General features: G+C 38.8%; 1 non-coding gene across 1 annotated transcript; it reads left to right on the top strand.

Moving 5' to 3' along the window:
* The first annotated feature begins 12,659 nt into the window (after window positions 1-12,659).
* On the top strand, window positions 12,660-12,731 carry TRNAS-GGA. The gene has a single exon. It is a non-coding gene; the product is annotated as a tRNA-Ser (tRNA).
* Window positions 12,732-16,465: the final 3,734 nt, after the last annotated feature.

The following is a 16,465-nucleotide window of genomic DNA, read 5'->3' as shown; positions in this document are numbered from 1 at the left end:
CGTGTATAGGAAATGTGCCACCAATTTGGACCAAGAAGGAAGAGTTATCAAATTTGAAAAAGACCTCCAAGCCTCCAAATCTCTGGATACTGAAAACAAGCAGGAAAAAGTCATTTGCAAACATATTCCTGCTTATTTTCTCCATTGAAATTATTATTATTATTTCTTGGTTGCTATGCTAAGTCACTTCAGTCGTGTCTGACTCTGTGCGACCCCATAAACGGCAGCCCACTAGGCTCCTCTGTCCCTGGGATTCTCCAGGCAAGAATACTGGGGTGGGTTGCCATTTCCTTCTCCAATGCATGCAAGTGAAAAGTGAAAGGGAAGTCGCTCAGTCGTGCCTGACTCTTAGCAACCCCATGGACTGCAGCCCACCAGGCCCCTCCATCCATGGGATTTTCCAGGCAAGAGTACTGGAGTGGGGTGCCATTGCCTTCTCCATTTCTTGGTTAGGCTCTTATTTTTATTATATTCTGCTTCTACTTCCTAAACTTAGAAGCAGGGTTTAACCAAGAAATGTTTCCTAACCTCAGAGATACGGGTCTTGCCAACTTTTACCTTGTGGAATTTCAGCACTCCCATGGAACTGTAGACTGTTAAGTGCTTCCTATTTCTCCCATTTAGGAATGGAAGTATTTATTACAGTCATCTTTGTTGCTTTAGTACCATTGCATGGTGGGTGTGATGGGGTCAGGTAACTTGTTTAATAGTTTATATTCCTTAGATCAATAGCAGCCATATCTGAGGAGACTGTCAAATTTAATCCAAATTGTGAAATTCTGAACATTGAGCCATATGCTAGAATTTGATGAGAATTTGGGGATCATAGATAAAGGTGAGTATATTTTGTATGAGCCTAGTGGCTCAGATGGTTAAGCATCCGCATGTAATGTGGGAGACCTCAGTTCGATCCCTGGGTTGGGAAGATTCCCTGGAGGAGGGCACAGCCACCCACTCCAGTATTCTTGCCAGGAGAATCCCATGGGCAGAGGAGCCTGGTGGGCTACAGTCCATGGGTTGGCAAAGAGTCAGACATGACCGAGTGATAAGCATAGCACAGAATGTAATTATCTGCACACAGAAGCAGTGGTAGCTTGTAAAAGTGGGATCTATTATTTCTCTCTCTGCAACCTTATCCCTTCAATGTGACTGTAGAATCTTTCATCGATTGTTTTCCCTTGCCTTGAATTGGACTTGCTTACATGACTTCATTTGACCAAACAGGAAGTTAGAAAACGTGGAGCAAGAGAGACCGGAAGAGCCACTCCTGAACACCAGGACTCACCCTTTCTCACTGCACTTGGACCCTGTGATTGCCATGGGAAGGAGTGGAAGCTAGTCGACTGGAAATTGACAGGCCATGTGAAGAAAAACAGAGGTCACAGACCCAGCGGTCAGTAAGCCCAGTTCTTACCACTGACACACGCGTGGGCTCAACCAAGACCACGGGAGCCTGCCTCAGACCAGATGGACCACCTGGCTAAATGGATGATTTTTTTTTTTTTTTTTAACTGCAAGCTTTGGTGTCATTTTTGTTGTTGTTCTGTCACTCAGTCTTGTCCAACTGTTTGCGACACCATGGACTGCAGCACGCCAGGCTTCCTTGTCCTTCACCATCTCCCGGAGTTTACTCAGACTCATGTCCATTGAGTCGGTGATGCCATCCAGCCATCTCATCCTCTGTTGCCCCATTCTCCTCCTGCTTTCAATCTTTCCCAGCATCAGGGTCTTTTCCAATGAGTCAGCTCTTTGCATCAGGTGAACAAACTATTCAGTTTCATCATCAGTCCTCCAATGAATATTCAGGATAGATTTCCTTTAGAAATGACTGGTTTGATCTCCTTGCAGTCCGAGTGACCCTCAAGAGTCTTCTCCAGCATCACAGTTTGAAAGCATCAATTCTTCGGCACTTTCTTTCTACTAGGCATTAAAACAGACAGCATCGTCAACACTAAAGAAAATATTTGTGATGCCCGTGTCCACCAACTTATCCCAGGCTCCATGACATACAGAGAACTTCTTTTAAAAAAATTAAAAACATAGTCTTGCCATGTGGTCATAGATTTGAACAAGCATTTCACACATACACACAAAGGAAAAAAAAAAAAAAAAACTACACCCAAATGTCTAATAACTATATTTAAAAGTCCTCAGCTTCACTGGCCATCAGGGAAATGAAAATCAAAACCACAAAGGCGATATACAAGTATCAGATTTACTGAAAGGAAAGCATCAGAAAATACCAAGTATCTGAGTGAATGTTGTTGAGCAACCACACTCACAGATCACTGGTGGGAGTATAAATTGATATTTTTAAAAACTGCTTGTCAGCAGCAACTCAAGTTGATACACTTACCCTGTTACCAAGCAATGTCATTTCTGGATAGGAATCTGGAAGAAATATGTGCATATGCTTACAAGAAATATACGAAATTGTTCACAGCAGTATGATTTGCAATGTTCTCAAACGAGACACTAAACAAATGTCTATCAGCAGAAGAATGGATAAACTATCATGCAGTGACACAAAATATCATTGAACAGAAATGATGTAAATAATCTAAAATGCTATACAACATGAAGGAATGTCTCAAAATATGATTTTGAATAAGGTAGACCAAAAAAGGTATGCAGTGTATTCTATTGAAACAAAAATAGGAAAATCTAACTTCATGTTTCCCTGATAGCTCTGTGGTAAAGAATCTGCCTGCCAGCACAGGAATTGAGAGTTCAATCCCTGGGTCAGAAAGATCCCCTGGAGAAATAGCAACCCACCCCAGGATTCTTGTCTGGAGAATTCCATAGACAGAGGAGGTTGACGAGCAGATAGTCCATGGTTTTGTAAAAGAGTCAGACATGACTTAGCAACTACACACCAACAACAGCAAAAACAACTTAAGCTCTCAGAAATCTAAGAAGTGGTTTTCCTTGGGGAAAGGATGAATATAAGTAAGGCTTTGTGGTGCCAGCAATATTCTATGTCTTGACCTGGGGGCTTGTTACAGAGGAGAGATCAATTTGGGGAAAAACACAGATATACATTTATTGAAAGGATATATATCACCTTAATAAATGTCCCCTGTCGATCAACAATGTTCTTATTAAATGTTAATAGGATGGTAAAAATTAATACTTATAGTTGGTTTCCATCTGAATATTAATCAATATCCTCTTAAATGAAAGCAGATATCCAAAATATCTGAAAGATTTTTAAATCAAATTGATTCTCTTCCATCTTTCATTATACTCTCGAGCTATTTTTGCCTAGTATCTCAGTTCCACCTTATTTAAATTAGGCATTATATTAATAGTTAATTTCCTGGCATTATGCAATCAATGAATTTTAGATTTATTTAATGTTTAGCAATTTATTTGCTACCATTTCCCTTTCATTTCACAATCTGTGTTGGTTTTGATGTCTTTCATTCTGAATATATAACTCAGTAGTTTTTCTCTCAGTAGTGTGTTATGTTAGCAGTGGTTTCTATCTGAAAATGTCCTTTTCTAACACTGTCAGATATTTCAGGAGCTTATATCAGTAGAGAATTCAAAGTTCACCATTGTTTTCTCACATCACTTTAAAGGTATTTTTCTGCTGCCTTGTATCTTTTTATCCCTGTTAAAATGTCTAATTTTAATTTTAATTTATTCTGATAAAATCTTTTTTTACAGTCATTTTTAAGACCTACTCTTTGTTTTTCTGAAATTTCCCTATTCTATGGATTAAATTATTTTCATATTCAAGATTGTGTGTATTTCCTAAATCTGAAAATTCATATAAATTTTGGAATATTCTCAATACTATCTTTAAAAATATTACCTTTCTCATTCTCTTTTTTCCTCTTAAGAGTTTCCAGTGGAGATGTATTGGAATTTCTCACCTGTCTACATATTTTTTTTTCAATTTGTCTTTTATAATGTCATTTTTTAACCTTATTTCATTGCATCAAGATGAATCCCCCCAAAATGTGCTTTAACTCTTTCCTCAAATTCATGTATCTGCAGTTTCATAAATAATTTAATTTTTCCTTTGGTTCTTTTTATGTCCAGATTGTGCTTTATTTTCAAACACGACTTCTTGTAGTGTATATTTATCATATTTTTACTCCCTACTGTTATTCCTTTAATAACTTTAAACTTATTTTTATATAAAAGCGATAATTCTCTGGGGATTTAATTCTACTGTTTGTATTTTCTTCTGTCCCTGTTTACAGTGGATTGTTTCCTTCTGGGGTTTGTAATTTTAGACTGTGAGCTCTTTTTCGTTAAGACTGCCACTGTGGAACACCAGAAGTCTAGTGAGACATTTATAATCCCCTACTTCATTTTATGGAACATCACAGTACTGTAGCCACATTTTATGTCAATATTTCAGATGATATTTCAAATATTTCCAAGACCACAAACTTGAATGCCAGATTTACATACAATGTAGGCTTATGATCAGAACTCTTCAAGGGACAGGTCTTTTTCTTAGAGGATGCTTTAGCTTGCCAGGACTACCATACAAAGTGGATTTCCCTGGTGGCTCAGGGGTAAAGAATCTGCCCTCAATGCAGGATACCCGGGTTCCATCCCTGGGTTGGGAAAAATCCCCTGGAGAAGGAAATGGTAACCCACTCTAGTATTCTTGCCTGGAAAATCCCATGGACAGAGAAGCCTGGCAGGCTATAATCCATGGGGTTGCAAAGAGTCAGACACGACTGAACAACCACCACCATCATACAAAGTACCCCAGGCTAAGTGGCTTAAAATAAGAGTAGTTCTGAATGGTGAAAGTCTAATGTCAAGGTTGGTAGAGCTGATTCTTTCCAAAGGCTATGAGGAAGGGATCTGTTCCAGGCCTCTTTCCTTGGCTTGTAGATCCATCTTCATATCCCCATGACACAGTCCCTGCATAGTACCTGGATCCAAATTTCCTCTTCTTATAAGACACTGGCCATATCAGGGGCTACCCATTAGGGTAGGGCTAGGGATCTAATTTGAATTTTGCTGCTTCTGTAAAAACCATGTCTCCAAAGCAAGTTAGACATTGGAGATTAAGACCTGAACATGTGGATTCTGGGGACACAATTAAATCCATAACAACCACATGCTGTTTATCTTTTTTTTTTTTTTTAGTTTCTCTTTTACTAATAACACAGGTCTTTAAGCATCTAACTTTAATAAATGGGTCACATTTTCAAAGCAGCCTAGTGCTACCTTCAAACCAAATTTCTCATATGTACGTTAAACCCACAGCTTCTACTTGACCAAGATTATGAATCATGTTCATATATAGCAGAGGTTTTAATGCCTTAGGTTTTGTTCCTCTTTATTTTTAGATCCTTGGAATTTCTTTTATTTTTATGAGCTTATTGCAAATAAAAAGGTATGTTTGTGATGATGTACCCCTTACACTTTAGTAAAAGCAAAGGATGAAAGTTTCAGAGGTTTTTCAGTATCTCATGAGCTGTAATCCCACAACTGGAAAACTAGAGATTTCAGTTATCAATTACCACATAGAGAGGAAGAGTCACTTACTTAGAGGATAAAACTCATGCTCATTTGTGGGCTTTTGATTATCTCTAATGAAAATGAAATGGAAAAAAAATGATTGAAATGCTCTCTCAGTTTTAATTTTTTTTAATAATTGTTAATTTATTTATCTTTGTTTGTGCTGACTTTTTGCTGTGGTGGCTTCTCTTGTTGCAGAGTATGGGTTCCAGAGCATGTGGGCTCAGTACCTGCAGCTCCTGGGCTCTTGGAGCACAAGCTCAATAGATGTGGTGCACGGTCTTGCTCCTAGACAGGTAGAATTTTCCTGCATTAGGGATCAAACTGTGTCTCTTGTGTTGGTTGGCAGATTCTTTACCACTGAGCCACCAGGGAAGCCTTCCATTTTAAATCATAGTGAACTAGATAACACTGGACCCAGGTAAAAAAAATGTTAATTTTACTGTTTTAGAATTATAATAGCTATAAATCTAATCAGCCCATCAGTTCAGTCACTCAGTTGTGTCCAACTTTTTGCCACTCCATAGACTGCAGCATGCCAGGCTTCCCTGTCCATCACCAACTCCTGAAGCTTACACAAACTCATGTCCACTGAGTTGGCAATGCCATCCAACCATCTCATCCTCTGTCATCCCCTTCTCCTCCTAACCTCAGTCTTTCCCAGCATCAGAATCTTTTCAAATGAGTCTGTTCTTCCCCTCAGGTGGTCAAAGTATTGGAGCTTCAGTTTCAGCATTAGTCCTTCCAATGAACACCCAGGACTGATATCCCTTAGGATGGACTGGTTGGATCTCCTTGCAGTCCAAGGGACTCTTCAAGAATATTCTCCAACACCACAGTTCAGAAGCATTAATTCTTCAGTGCTCAGCTTTCTTTATAGTCCAACTCTCACATCCATACTGGAAAACTCATACCTTTGACTAGATGGACCTTTGTTGGCAAATGTCTCTGCTTTAAAAAAAAATCTAATATGGAGGATTTACTGTAATTATTTAATAAAATACATAGTAATCTAGCAGAAATCAATTGCAATATAAAAGTCAGAACAGAAAAATACAAGTCATGTTTTTTAGAAATATTTCATTTGTTAAAATGCTTGTTATCCTTCTTTTTTCATGTGATGTATCATTAGCTAAAAATATACCTCTGCCTCACATCCTCATGGACCGCCACATGTCACATCATGTGTTTCCTTTGACATTTATCATGATGCTCTGCTCTCCCAGGTGATCTTTTCACATTTTCTCCTTTTGTATGAGTTGTGTTTGTTTTCCCTAAAGTCATTCCCACTGAGCTCCAAGCAGTCTCTTTTTTGCTCTAATTTCCCAGGTTCTCATATTTTTCTCTCATTTGTTTCTCTACACATTAACTTTTATTTCTAAAACCAGACAATGCACATGATATATGAGTGGTTTATTTATTCAAGACAGTTAGTTCTTCTTATATATTAAGTACTTAATATCTTAAACTGAATTACATTATTTTGAATTCCACATATGCTTTCAGAGTAATAGTACCATTGAATGATTTGATGATTCTGCAGATAAAAGGAGAAAGATATGGAAATTTAAGCCTGAATTAGTCAATAAAGAATCTGTCTGCGATGCAGGAGACTCAGGCTTGATCTCTGGGTTGGAAAGATCCTCTGGAGAATAGTATGGCAACCCACTCCAGTATTCTTACCTGGAGAATCCCATGGACAGAGGAACCTGACAGCCTGCCGTCCATAAGGTTGTACACAACTGAAACGACTTAAACCCAATATGTGTAGACGCAAAGCAATGCCTGGCACATTGGGCATGCTCTGTATTTGTCATGATTTCTTTTCTATTTTAGCAGTATCCAAAACTTCATGGCTGCAATCACCATCTGCAGTGATTTTGGAGCCTACAAAAATAAAGTCTGACACTGTTTCCACTGTTTCCCCATCTATTTGCCCTGAAGTGATGGGACCAGATGCCATGATCTTAGTTTTCAGAATGTTGAGCTTTAAGCCAACTTTTTCACTCTCCTCTTTCACTTTCATCAAGAAGCTTTTTAGTTCCTCTTCACTTTCTGCCATAAGGGTGGTGTCATCTGCATATCTGAGGTTATTGATATTTCTCCCAGCAATCTTGATTCCAGCTTGTGCTTCTTCCAGTCCAGCATTTCTCATGATGTACTCTGCATATAAGTTAAATAATGCAGATGGTGATTGCAGCCATGAAATTAAAAGATGCTTACTCCTTGGAAGGAAAGTTATAACCAACCTAGATAGCTTATTAAAAAGCAGAGACATTACTTTGCCAGCAAAGGTCCTTCTAGTCAAGGCTATGGTTTTTCTAGTGGTCATGTATGGATGTGAGAGTTGGACAGTGAAGAAAGCTGAGTGCAGAAGAATTGATAATTTGGAACTGTGGTGTTGGAGAAGACTCTTGAGAGTCCCTTGGACTGCAAGGAGATCCAACCAGTCCATTCTAACAGAGATCAGTCCTGGGTGTTCATTGGAAGGACTGATGCTGAAGCTGAAACTCCAATACTTTGGCCACCTCATGCGAAGAGTTGATTCATTGGAAAAGACTCTGATACTGGGAGGGATTGGGGGCAGGAGGAGACAGGGATGACAGAGGATGAGATGGCCAGATGGCATCACCAACTCGATGGACATGAGTTTGAGTAAACTCCGGGAGTTGGTGATGGACAGGGAGGCCTAAGTGTGCTGCAATTCATAGGGTCGCAAAGAGTCAGACACGACTAAGTGACTGAACTGAACTGAACTATATCTATCCCAACCACTTTTGTAGGTCAAAATAAAAATACCTACAGTCAACGAAGTACTGAAACATTCACTGGATCCACAACAGAATCCTGAAGAAACTCTGCATTGGATCAAGTTTGCCACGTAAATTCTGAGTCAAATTTAAATTAAGGTCTGAGAGCAGAGGGGAGGAGTGACAGAAATTATTTAATGTTGGAGTATTAATTGGCATCAGTGGCTTTCCATCCTGCAGTTTTTCTGAAGTATGAGCAGTGTGCCACCTACTTTCTCATATTCACCAATAATGTCAATGTGCAGTTACTTCTTGTCATTAGGTATACGAAACTGCAACTCAGAGATCAGTGGATAATTTTATTAAAGTGACCAGTACTGTAAATTTTGAATATTATATAATTACAATTATTGGAAGCAAGAGATGAAAGATAATTTTGAAGTTATTACCATGTTGTTGTTGAATAACTAAGTCATGTCCAATTCTCTGAGACCCCATGGACTGCAGCATGGCAAACTTCCCTGTCCTCCACTATCTCCCAGAGTTTCAGTTATTATCATAAAGACCCAAAAAAAGGAAGATGGAATATTCTGGAAATGGTGTGACACAATGGCTGTCTGTGTGGGTATGGGTGTGTCTTCAAAAAATGGACCTATGTCCCAGTGAAAGAAAAATAGGTAAATAAAAATACATCAAAACAGTTGACATCCATCCAAAGAAGGGAAAACTCACTGATCAGTCAAAATAAGCACAAGAGAAATTAACAAACAGAAATTTAACAGAACAAAGAGATTCAAGATAAGCTCCAAATAATTTCCTGAGCCTAAATGAAACATGACTTCCTATATAAATAATTTAGTCAATAAATGAAGCAGAAGTTCAAAGATGAGACTGGAATCAGTGGCTTGGAAGAAAAAAAATGGAAGAAATAAGTCAGAAGAAAACCATCAGGGAAAAGTTAAGGGATTTAAAGGATTTATCCAGAAGACCTAACATACGAATAACGGGAATTCCAGAAGGAGAAAACAGAACAGATGGAAGGCTGTTAATAATTAAATAAATTAAATAAATCATAGAGGTCTATTTCCCTTGCTGAGGAAATACCTGAAACTGCAGATTTGGAGAAGATTAATGAGAAATGTCATACTCTTGACCCTCCTCTTGAAAAATTTCAAAAATCTAAGACAAAAAGAACAATTTATAAAATGCAAAATAAAAAAATAAAGTGAAAATGTACTAACCTTATGTATAACATTGAGATATCAAACACAGATTAATAACTTCTACAGCCTACTATGAATAAAATATTGCAGTCTCACAGTACAACATATAGACTAGTTTATCATGCTTTTGTGAAGAAGAAGAAAGACTACATTCATGGTGACAAATACCTTGTTTGTTAAATTTAAATGGATATAAGAAGATGAGCTTAGAATGGGCAATGTAAGTAATGCACTCATAAAGCCAAGAGAGTGTATGACACCACACTGAGACAACTAGTTAATTTGAGCCAACTCATGAGAGCAACTGGAATGCTTGAAAAAAAAAAAAAAATCATGAGGCTATTAAAATGGTACATGGCCTGAAAATGAAGGAAACTCAGGGAGAAGCTAGGCTTTGGATCCACTTTTTGAATAGAAGTAAAGGAAGTGGGAAAGATGAGAAGTGAAGGAGATATTTTACACCTGGGACCTTAAGGAGGAACTGGATGTAGGACCATCTTGAGCTTCTCAATATTCTCCAATATTAGGAGCCCAAACCTCTTATGGTTAAGAGATTACCTAAAAGGGACCATCCAGGACAGAAGTGATTCAGTGTAATGACTGAGGAGCAAACAGTTACAATTTTCCAAAGTTATGAAAAAATAGAACAGAGATTTAAAATAAAATGCACAGACTCAGGAGAGAAAAAAGGACAAATAAAACCTCAATTAAATATATCTCAGGAAAACTGCTTAAAAGAAACAAAGTAACTAAAAGAAAATCATAAGTACAGCCAGAGAGTAAAAAGCAATTAATTTTATTAAAGCAAAAATATGTTTAAGCACCTATCCCGAAAGAAACAATGGATGTCAAGAAATAATGGAGTGATACCTTTACATTGCTGAGAAAAAAATGACTGTGGCCTCAAATTCTATAGCCAGAAAAAAAAAGAAAAAAACCTTCACAATGGAAATAAATGTCCTAAAGATAAGGGCAACTGCTTATCTTTAGATAACAATAACGAGCTACAGCACACACTTCAAGAAACAATTCAGAGAAAGGACGGATGGCAGGTTCTCATTGCCTTATCACACTGGATAAAGACACATCTAACACAGCATATGGCAGTCTTAGAAGATCACCCAACCCCTGGACTTGGGGTTTTGGATTGTGGGGTAGAGAAAGTGTTGCTCTCGTCCTTGTCAGGACTCAACAGGAGACTGTCATAGTAGAGGCTTGATTGCAATCCTATGCTAGCAGCTCTTTTTTTGTGGGACTAACCACAAGTCCCTCCCAGGCTAGCGTCAATGGCTTCTGTTTGCACATCTTGTGATGCACCTATGTGACATAACAGCATCAGGAAACATGCTAGCACTCATGGTGGATATAACATTCCCAACATCTTCATGAGGCTTGGGTCTAAGACTGAGCTGGATGAATATTGATGTCCTCATGCTGGGCCTTAACTAGTTTACCTGGGTGCTTTGCAGAAGTTCATTCCTTTTCTGGGGCTTCCCAGGTGAAGCTAGTGGTAAAGAATCCACCTGCCAATTCAGGAGACAAAGGAGACTCGAGTTCATTCCCTGGGTGGGGAAGATCCCCTGGAGGGGGAAATGACACCCCATTCCAGTATTCTTGCCTGGGAAATCCCATGGACAGAGGAGCCTGATGGGCTACAGTCCATGGGGTCACAAAGAGTCAGACATGACAGAATAATTCACAATGATTCCTTTTCTGAGACTCCAGCCTACCTGGGATCTGTGTTAGACAAAAAAAAAAAAAAAAAAAAAAAAAAAAAAAAAACTAATAAATGAACAAATAAAACCACATACCTGTGAGTGAAATAAACACATTTTCAGAAGAAAACACCTGCAGAATGTTCCACCAGAAGAACTGCAATAAAGAAGGGAGAGTGGGGATATTTTTGGTCAAGAAGGGAAATCATTCTAGGTGGAAACTCAGAAGTGCAGAAATAAATAAAGAGAAATAGAAAGGAGTAAAAAAGGCTGAGTGCCAAAGAACTGATGCTTTTCAAATTGTGGTGCTGGATAAGACTCTTAAGAGTCCCTTTGACAGCAAGGAGATCAAACCAGTCAATCCTAAAGGAAATCAGTCCTGAATATTCATTGGAAAGACTGATTCTGAAACTGAAACTTCAGTAATATGGCCACCTGATGCAAAGAGCTGACTCATTGTAAAAGACCCTGATGCTGGGAAAGACTGAAGGCAGGAGGAGAAGGGGACAACAGAGGATGAGATGGTTGGGTCATCACTGACTCAGTGGACATGAGTTTGAGCAAACTCCGGGAGATAGTGAAGGGCAAGGAAGCCTGATGTACTGCAGTTCATGGGGTCACAAAGAGCTGGACATGACTTAGTGACTAAACAAAAACAGCAAAAGTGGGCAAGGGCCAGAGTGGTGAGATTCCAGGATAGTGGAGTCAGAGTTACAGATTATGTTCCTATGTGCCTGTCATAACTACATATTTTTATTTGAATGATTTACCATTTATTTCAATATTAAGATAATTATCAGAATGTTTTAGAACCAGGTAATTTGGCCTATATAGTACACAGCCCTTTTCAGACACAAATTGAACAAATGGTTTAAGAGAGGTGAGTCCATTTATTTTTGTTTGATTTTTCTTGTTGTTTGGTTTGGTTTGCAGAATGTTTTTGCAGCTCTTCAGAAACAAGTTGTCTGCTTGCAACAAAAGCTAATTAAATGTAGGGATTTTACATGTTTACTAAGAGAAAGTGAAGGAAAATGAAAGTGTTAGTTGCTCAGTTGTGTCCAACTCAGTGCAACCCCATTGACTGTAACCCACCAAGCCCGCCAGGCTCCTCTGTCCATGGGATTTTCCAGGCAAGAATACTGGTAGGTTGCCATTTCCTTCTCCAGAGGATCTTCTCGACCCAAGGATTGAACTTGGATCTTCTGCACTGCAGGCAGATTCTTTACCATCTCAGCCACCAGGGAAGGACCTGGGATATTCGACAGAAGAAGGAAGTAAAATGTTAATATCAACAGGGCTTCCTCCCAGAGGCCGTTGGGAAGTGATGACGATATAGAGCAACACAGCAGCTGTGACCTGTGACCGAGAGAAATACCAAATACGGCAGGGGAAATACCCGCCTCCCCTCCCCAGGCAGTCCTCTGAAATGAGGGGATTTTCTCTGAGAAAATAACTATCTCCTCTCACACTGGGCTTCCCTGGTGGCTCAGAGGTTAAAGCATCTGCCTGGAATGCAGGAGACCCGGGTTCAATCCCTGGGTCGGGAAGATCCCCTGGAGAAGGAAATGGCAACACACTCCAGTACTCTTGCCTGGAGAATCCCATGGAGGGAGGAGCCTGTTGGCTACAGTCTATGGGGACTCCAAAGAGTCGGACACGACTAAGTGACTTCACGTTCACTTTCTCACACAAGGGAGTTAATCAATGGATTAAGAACTATTACACTACATTTGAATTACATACAGCTCCTTGCTTTTACCACTAATGTCAGCAGCACAGGCAGTGAACCAAGGGTTAGACTATACACTAGGGGTGGGACAAGGTGACACATAGAGAGATTACAGCAGCCCTAGCCATTGGTGGCCAAGAGTCTAGCAAACAGTGAGAGAGGGCAACTCCTCTTAAGAGAGCATTTTTAAGCAATTAGGAAAATCACATCTGGAGAGAGAAATGGCAACCGTCTTCAGTATTCTTGTCTGGGAAATCCCATGAACAGAGGAGCCTGGTGGGCTGCAGTCCATGGGGTTGCAAAAAAGTCAGACACGACTGAGCAACTAAACCACAACTTAGTCAAATACACCAATACTGGTGGACCTAGAAAACATCATAATGAAAAAAACAAACACGAAAACTGCAGACATGTATATGGTTTAGCGTTATATGTGTAGTTGGTGAAACAAATTTAAAAATGAAATTCATGTAAACCTTATGTGAGCAGTTTAGGATAGGGCTGCCTCCATCGAAAGAAAATTCAGAGATCTTTGCTTGATATGCATATTCTGTTGAGTGAGAAACAAATTGTTCCTAAACAGAGATTACAAAACCAAAAGGGGTCAAGAGGCTTGGTTCTCAGCAGTTACGGCTCAGTTTATAAACATGAATGAGGGAGTACATTGTCTTGTGTTTGGTTACTGGAAACTTAAGTTCTGTTTACTTGTCTGTAGCTGATTGGCTAGAAAGCGGGACGGTCACGTGGACATGAAGAAAGCTTAAGTTTTGGTTAAGGTCAGAGTCAGCATAGGGAAACCAAGATAGTTTGTTTCAGTTATGTAGCCTTCAGTACAAGTGAAAAACTGGCAATTTTTCCTGTAAAGTGAAGTCACTCAGTCCTGTCCACTCTTTGTGACCCCATGGATGGTAGCCTACCAGGCTCCTCTGTCTATAGAATTTTCCAGGCAGGACTACTGGAGTGGGTTGCCATTTCCTTTTCCAGGGGATCTTCCCAACCCAGGGATTGAACCTGGGTCTTCCTCATTGCAGGCAGACACTTCACCATCTGAGCTACCAGCCTTCAGTATTGCCTTCAGTATTTAATAGAAAGGTCTATTCAAGCTATGGCCTTTATTTTTTATTCTGCTTAACACCCCAATTAAAAAAAAAAAAGAATCTAGCCATAATCAAATCTTTTACCTGCATGGAAGATTACTGGTATTACTTTAATAATATTTAATTAGTAATAAAATATATAAAATTATGCACACATTACTTGTATTTAGGCACTTCTTTCTATATATTAGAATTTATATTAATAAAAGTCAATCATTCAATTGATCCATCTATTGTCTATATCTATGCTAAGTTCTTTGAATCTTGAGACTGCTTTTCTTCTATAGGGTGGTCTTCAGCTCAAGATTATTGTCCCTGGCTGACCCACAGGAAGTCATGAGTTGCAAGTCATAAGGTGTTAATATTCTGTCAACATCAGATACCTGTCCAGTAGGGGAGGCACATTGACTCCCATCTGTAAAGTCAGAGGTGTGACCTTGGGTTTCACCTTTACCCTATTTAGGTTTGTCAGCTCTTACTTGGATTCCATGAATCATCTTAGCACCCTTCTAATAAATTCCAGTTTTTTATATATAAAAAGTTAAAATGTAAAAGCAATCTACCTAACTTTCCCCTGACAAAATCATATAGCATTTGTATGTACTTAATTGTTGAGACTTAAATTGTTCTTTTATTTCTGTGTCCAACTGCATTAACTTCAGATCTTCCTCTTTTTAGTATAAGTAACTATTAGAAGGGACTTCCCTGGTGACTCAGATAGTATACCTGTCTGCAGTGCAGGAGATCCAGGTTCAATCCTTGGCTTGGGAAGATCCCCCTGGAGAAGGGAATGGCAACCCACTCCAGTATTCTTGCCTGTAGAATCCCAGGGATAGAGGATCCCGGCAGGCTACAGTCCATGGGGTGGCAAAGAGTTGGACACAACTGAACAACTAAGACTTTCACTTCAACCATTTAAAAAACTCTATTAATAACCATTCATGATAGGAGAAATTTTCCGAATGTGATGTAAGCACTATTTGTCATTTCACCTTTATTTAGGCAAAATTATCCCAGATGTCAATAAACTTTTGATAATAAAATTTACTGAGCATATGTGTGATTAATCCAGATGTCCAGGATTTCTGCCCTTTATCTGCATGATGCCCATCGTACAATGGAAATTTAACATATTGATTATATTGGACCAGAATACTTATGCTTGCTATACATGCTTCCACAAATGATCAGTAAATTTACCTAGTGTGATTTGGGAATTTGTTCAAGCTAAACTTTATTAACCAACAGTATTCTTTTTTGTTTTATTAAAGATTTGTTTTAATGTGGATCATTTTTTAAAAACCCTTTTTGAATTTTTACAATAGTACTTCTATGTTTTGATTTTGTGGCCATGCCATCCGGCATGTGGCATCCTAGCTCCCTGACCAGGAATCAAACCCACATTCCCACCTAACCCACATTGGAAGGTGAAGTAACAACCACTGAACCACCAGGGAAGGCCATAGCTAGTCTCATTCTGAACAGAAACTCTTGATTTTATAATAGAGGTCACTGTGAGAGCACGCTGAATTGTATAGGGTATCTGTCTGTATGTCACTGGACAAAAAGATCCAAGGGTAAATAACATGCTGAATCATAGTATTTATTAATAGTTGAATCATGTAGTTTAGTTTCCAAGTGTTACATTATTCAAGAGAAGAATAGATTATGCTACAGATAATTATGAGTGACATGTTAGATTGAACAGTAATTACATAAATATTCCATCATTGTCAATATAAAGTAATGTTCATCAGCAAAATATTTTTTAAAAATCCGATTAGTCAGAACTGATGACTTAATGAGTTGGAGTTGAGAGCAATTACCGTCCGTCCTATTTTTGATGGATCTTCCAATGATCAAAGGTTATCCTAAAATTGCACTGCAAGAAAACACAACAGAAAATTCCATTGTGCTCCTAGTATATTAAAATGACAGGGGGAAAAAAACCCACAAAGTTTCATTTGCATGATTTGTTTTAGAAGATTAGGCTCTATCTTTAATATACTACCACAATAAGGAATATTAAAAAGTAGGGTTTTCTTAGAGGCAAACAAACAATTAATTGGTAATGTAGTCATAAGACAGCAACTAAACAACAACATGCTTTGTTTTTTTTTTTTTTGGTCTGCTTACAGAACTGTGCAAATATTGCTGCAGAAACTCATCTTTTGTTCACAGTGAAGAACAGAAACAAGGAGACAGAGCTTTGGTGAAGTAGAGAAGAGTAGCTTTTATTGCTTTGCCAGCCAAAGAGAGCCACAGCAAGCTAATGCCCTGAAGACTGTGTCACCCACCTCGGAGTGGGTACTAAGGAGTACTATGGTGTCCAAGGGGCAGGGCATGATCTGCTCATGGACAATTCTTGGATCGGTTGGCATCAAGGTGAACTTTCACACATCATCAACCTTCTGGTTTCAATCAGGCTAGGGTCTATATTCTTGTAGTCAGCAGT

Source organism: Bubalus bubalis, chromosome 22 (genome assembly GCF_019923935.1).
Source record: "Bubalus bubalis isolate 160015118507 breed Murrah chromosome 22, NDDB_SH_1, whole genome shotgun sequence".
NCBI classification, from domain to species: domain Eukaryota; kingdom Metazoa; phylum Chordata; class Mammalia; order Artiodactyla; family Bovidae; genus Bubalus; species Bubalus bubalis.
This window is presented reverse-complemented; position numbering and strand designations above follow the sequence as displayed.